This window comes from Pogona vitticeps, chromosome 1 (assembly GCF_051106095.1).
Source record: "Pogona vitticeps strain Pit_001003342236 chromosome 1, PviZW2.1, whole genome shotgun sequence".
Taxonomy (NCBI): Eukaryota; Metazoa; Chordata; class Lepidosauria; order Squamata; family Agamidae; genus Pogona; species Pogona vitticeps.
This window is the reverse complement of record NC_135783.1, coordinates 134868619-134874618: the sequence shown is the minus strand read 5'-3', so window position 1 is coordinate 134874618 and position 6000 is coordinate 134868619.

Here is a 6000-nt window from a genome sequence, read left to right as displayed (position 1 = left end):
TAACTCACTTGTAAATCAGTTTAAATCAGTTTGGTTTGGTGTGTGTGGACAGTGCTATCAGTTTAACTTCATGCTCCTGTTTAATGTCAGCAGCATTCCCACTGCAATGTCTACTCTCTGTCTCTTTGTATATGTGCTATAGCAGCAAAGCACTGGTTACTACCTTTTCATGTTTTCAGCTCAATGGAGCCATCAATGTAATTGGTGTATCAATTAAAATGTGAATGGTAACGAAAAACAGGCTCCTATAAAAAGAAAGGAAATGAGTTGATTTCATCAGTGTAAACACTGATATTGGTTCAATTCACTAGAAATAAATCTATTTCCACACAGTGAATATGTACATGGTGGCCGATTTGAATTCAACATGACCTGAACCCAATTTTTTACAAAGCCTGAAAGGAAATGAGTTCAATTCACCAATGGGGCCACACCCTGAGACTAGCAATTAAATCTAGGCATAAGTTTCTCCACCTTTTTTCTACAGTTCTATGAACTGTCCGAATACTAACTACAAAAATTAACTTCTATGCATTACCTTTCAAGCCCATCCTTTCTAGTCTGATGTCATTTGTTTTAAATAAAATCAGCAGGCTTTACTTTGAGCCAACATTAACAAGCACTATAAATATTATAAAAATCACAAGCTGGCGATGCTGCAAAACTGGTGGGTGTGCTGCTGAAGGCACTCCTTCGCCCATGACCCTACAGATACCCTTACAAAAATTAAAGGGACAATCTCTGAATTAAATCCATCTCCAGTCACCTTGCCAGCTCTGTCTCTCTCTCTCTCTTTTGCATACTTTTTTTCTATTTCCACTTCAGCATTTAGCAACTTCATTTAATCAATATTCTTTTGAAAGCAAAAACCATGGGAATACAAAGCAGGCCCTTTTAAAAAAAAAAAATGGCTACTGTACTCAGCTGTTTATAACATTCAATGTCCCTTAACGTGATTTAAAGCACTTCAAACGGGAAACAGCTGCAAACATTTAGACTGAAAATAACTGTGAAAATTTATTGGGCACTTTGATCACATTTTTTTTGTCAGGAAGAGCTTAGTATCTGAACGCAAAATAAATAACCAAAATATAGCCCCTTGTTCATAAGGACTGGATTTATCCTTCTGTATACGTTTCAGCTCCTTATACATTTTTTGTCCGGTGGGGTGGGAGAATCGATTTCACTGACAAGACATATCTTGTGTCTTTTTGCATTTCAGTAATGTGTGTGTTTGTTTTTAATGTGGTTATAATAGTGGTTATAGGGCTGTGTAATCTCTCTCCTAATGAAAGATGAGTGGAATTTCACAAGACATCCTAAGCATGATTTTATTTGGAATGTGTGTTGGTGTTGGCTGTATCTGTGCATTATAAATCATACACAAGAGACAAATGGTGGTGCATGCTGCCAAAGGCTGGAAATGTATAGATGATGGAAAGCTCATAATTAAAGGCTGCTTCATGCATGTAGATTTGCGTGGTCTCAGAGCACCAGCTCCAATCTAATAGATCTGTTTAAGCTACACTTCTCCAGATCTCCGGGTACAGACACAAATCTCAGGATGCTTAAGGGGTGTGCAGTGGCAAAGGACCTGAATTAAAAACTCATACGCCCTAGCTGCAGTGTAGAGCTTGGGGAAAACATTTCCCCGTGTTGGCATGCTGTAGGTCAGGCATCACAGCATGCAAGAATAGCAGGAGTGCATGAAGGGCATTGACTGGCCACCTTTTTCTGCTTGCCCGGCTGCTGGAAACAGCACTTTCTTCTTTTTTTCTGGACTGCCATGTTACTTGGTTAGATGGGTTTTACCTGGATTCTGGACCCAATGATCTTGATTCCTCTTGTCCCCATTTCTGCAGCCAGCTGGACCAGAAGCCATCCTGACCTCCTCTCTGATACACTGCTTGCCGTGCCTCTGTGACATCACAAAGGTCCACCCACTGGTCTCTGGCTTCTGCTCTGAAAGTTCAAGCAGCTGGATGCTGCTGACCTGTATGTACAACTTTCCCCTCCATACGTAGGTATAGAAGAAGGTGAAGCTAAAAAGTGTGCTGTGTACTGTGAGCAAAGCCAGTTCTCCGGAGAAAAACTGTTTGCCCGGGACAGAGAGGATTCAGGGCTAGTGTGCTCCTCTAGCTTCCATAACCCATGTTATCACGTGTACTATGTGTGAATATTCGAGAAATCTCTGTTTTGATAGGAAACTGCTGCAATTTCCCGAGATGTGGAGTTTTGGTAAAACACGTCCTTTTCCTATCCGTTACTTTCTATGCACAAGGCTGACTTGTGGTACATCAGAAAAGGTAGAGTTTTTGCTTCAGGGGCAAAGTAGCTTATAAACATACCTCATATGCAGAACTGGTGATCCCCAAGTGATAAAACATGTCTGTTTGTCAAAGCATACACTTTCCCTCCCTTCCATACTTTGCAACTAGCTATGTTTTGTTTTGTGATTAGAACTTACAACACTTTTACTCCACAAGTCTGACTGCTGTGGCACATATCTCTGAAGAAATCCTGTCACAGGAAGGAAACGTTATTAACCATAAGGAAAAGACATTTCCCTTAATATTTGGTTTGACCTTCAGACAAGTCCTTTGGGTTGTTGCAGATGGGCAGCAAACGGTGAGCTCGGTTTTACTGCATTTCTACTGCCAGAAAAGGAGATAATATGTTCCTTGGTCTTCCTGCCTCAGGTGCCAAAAGAACAAGACCTGGCCTTGGATAATAACTTGACTGCCTCTGGTGTGTGTATCTGTGTGTGCGGACATACATGTGTGTGTGTGTGTGTCTTTTGCTGCTACACCTAAGGCAGAGGTTTAACAATCTCCAGACTGCTTCTCTTCAGCAGAGCTTTGAAATCTTTTTTAAAATCCACACTTCTCCTGTAGCTTGTTTTCTGAAGGTGTTGTTTATAATTTAAAAGGTTTCTGATTGGGAGGCTCTTCTGCCGTGGGAATTAACTGCACAAGAAGCATGGAAAGAGCCATAATTATGCCCCCTAAAACAAACTCTGGAACAAAAAGCCCCCAGGATTTCAAGAGAAAGTCTCAGGAAGGCAGACTTTTGCCAGTGTCAAAATGACATTTATGTTGTAAAGACTGTGGGAAAGATACATGTGATGAACTAGATACTTTTGAACAAATACTCCTCTGGATAAGCACTTTGTTTAGATACATTTTATCCAATTTTTAATTGTTTGACATTTTATTTTGTATTTATCTGTTAGTGTAATGGTTATTTGTAATTATATCTGTTCTCTTTTAGTTGCCACACTTACTAGTATTCGGTATGTTGTGAACCACTTTGAACACTACTGGAAGAAAAGTAGGTTGTGAATGAATGAATGAATGAATGAATGAATGAATGAATGAATGAATGAATGAAAGGATATCAGAAGGATTTTCCGGAGGCTGACATTCCAGAGAACCAGAATTAGATTCCTGAGGTCAGAAGATAACAAGCAAATCTGAGCGGTAGGGGCGGGAAGTCAGTTCTCTGAATGCACTGTCTGATTCCTCAACATAGCCTTCCTCAATCTGTCCCCGTTGCAACCCGCAGATGGGTTTTACACCTCCAATCAGCATATAAAGAGATTTCTGTCCACACCTTCACAATCAGTGTGAAACCATTCACCTCCCAGTTAATCTTATAATTTATCTGTGGTTTACATATGTACAATATTTCATTAATTTTAAAGATCAGGCCTGTTCTGTTTGTGTGGTGACTCTGCAATAAGACCTCAAAGGCAGGATTTGTCTTCCTTGACCAACAGCTTCTTGTTGTTGTTGTTGTTGTTGTTGTTGTTGTTGTTGTTGTTGTTGTTGTTGTTGTTGTTGTTGTTGTTGTTGTTGTTGTTGTTGTTGTTGTTGTTGTTGTTGTGTTTTTTTGTAGAAAACTAAGGATCTGAAAATATTGGAATCAGAGAAGTGTTTGGTTTGTACATTTTCCCTTAAGGTTCTGGGAATATATTGTTCTGCAATGAGATCTAATTTTATCTTGCTGCTTTTGCTATCTTTCCTTTTCACCCTTCGGATCAAATTTCTTATTATATATACATCACTTGATTTTATACCTCTAGCCAAGCACCTACCTTCAGACGCCACAACATGAAAGGTCTTTGAAACAGTTATACTAAGGCTTGCTTTTCACCACATCTCTTGTGTGGTGAGATTTTAATGACAGTACTTTTGCAGTTCTTTCTTTGCTTCTGTGATGAATCAGAAGTTGTGCTTTCTCTCTTGTCTCTACCCTTTAATGAAACTAATGTGTGCAGATGGTGTGGTGAATGATGAGACACTACAAGATAATGCTAAACTGATCAGAACATAAATAATGTGTAAAAACGTGCCACAAGAAAGCAATTTGCTGGGAATACTTGCCTGGCACAAACCCAAAGGTGACATCTCTCCCCACCTCTTGCATAGCAACGACTCGAAATGATTGCTTGAGGGAGTTAAAAGAAGAAAGTGCAAAAACAGGACTACAGCTGAACATCAAGAAGACAAAAATCATAACTATAGAAGAGTTACATAACTTTAGTGCTGACAGTGAAGAAATTGAAATTATTAAGGATGCTCTATACCTTAGTAATAACAATAACATACTAACGTGGAGCCTGCAGCCAGGAAGTCAGAATAAAATTGTATAAGTGTGATCCTGTCCCATCTCCTTTACCTCCTCCAACATATTTTCTTTTGAAGAAGAATGTGTTACACCAAAGTTATCTAATAAAATGGGTTTATTGTTTAACAAGTCTTCAGTCTCATTTGTAGTCATGCTTTCTGTTTCTGGTTTCAACAATCATAAATTTTAACCCTTGAACAATGTAACAAATTCCCGTTAAACGACAAGGGCAAAGAACTCTCAACTCCTCGGTTCCACTTTGGTATGGTGCCCGATCCATCAGGCGCAGGGTCCATTAACATCATTGTTGAGGGTAGTAAACCTTCTTGCCCTTGTTCTGCCTCCACTGTGGTCAGAAAGGACTGGCCCCATGGGACCTCCCAGGGTTCTCCGTCCATCTCCTCTGCTCCCTCCTCAGAACTTCTCTTTCTTGCCATACTTTATATTATTTACGCTGCTTCTTTTCTTCTGTTTTCCCCCGATAAGATGGCTTTCTGTATAATTGTCTCTTCTGCTCTCTTTCTGCATATTCTCTGGGTACTCTATACCCACTCCCCTGTCCAAAGGTCTTCTTGGACTAGATCTACCAAATCTTCCTTTTGTTCTACTTTCTCCTCTGGTGCCCAACAGGCTTCCTCCCCCTTTCTCTCCAAATTCACCTCTTCCTTCCTGTCATCCTCTTTTATATCCTCCTCTTTTCCTGCCCGATTAGCACCCTGTGATGTTTCTGTCTCTATTTTCAATTGCTCCAATCCTCCTACAATGGTTACCGCCTCATCCTCTGTCTTTCTGCTGGTAGAGACGGATGGTACACTGTGTAGAGTACCCCTGGTGTTACTCTCAGCCTCACAATAAGGCAACTGTGAAGGAACCACAAAAAACACTTAAGTGCCAAGTTGTGTAATCTGAGGCCAAATCCAACGTTACCAGTACTATGGTATTCCTGATTAGTATGTATAGTACAGTTACTAAAACATATTTAAAAGCAACAAAAATACAAACCATCCCATGTTAAAACTCTCTTAGACAGCCAATCACTAAGGAAAAGCTTGGCTGAAGAGAAAGGGCTTTGTCAGCTTGTGGAAGGACAGCAAAAATGGGACCAGCCTGGCCTCCTAAGGGAGGGAGTTCCTGAGTCCGGGAGGAGCAGCGACAGAGAAGGTGCTCTCCCGCATCCCCACCAAACCTCTTTTTTCTCAGGGTTTTCATTATGGAGCAAGTATTTTATTCATTGCATCCAGTTTTCTAGCCCATGTGCCTCTCAAACATGGTTCACATGTCATAAAAAACCCCCGACCATGGAGTGTTCTTGTCATCCCTGCAGTTACATGGAACAAGCAGCATCTGGGCCAATGGGGGGGACACCGTTTC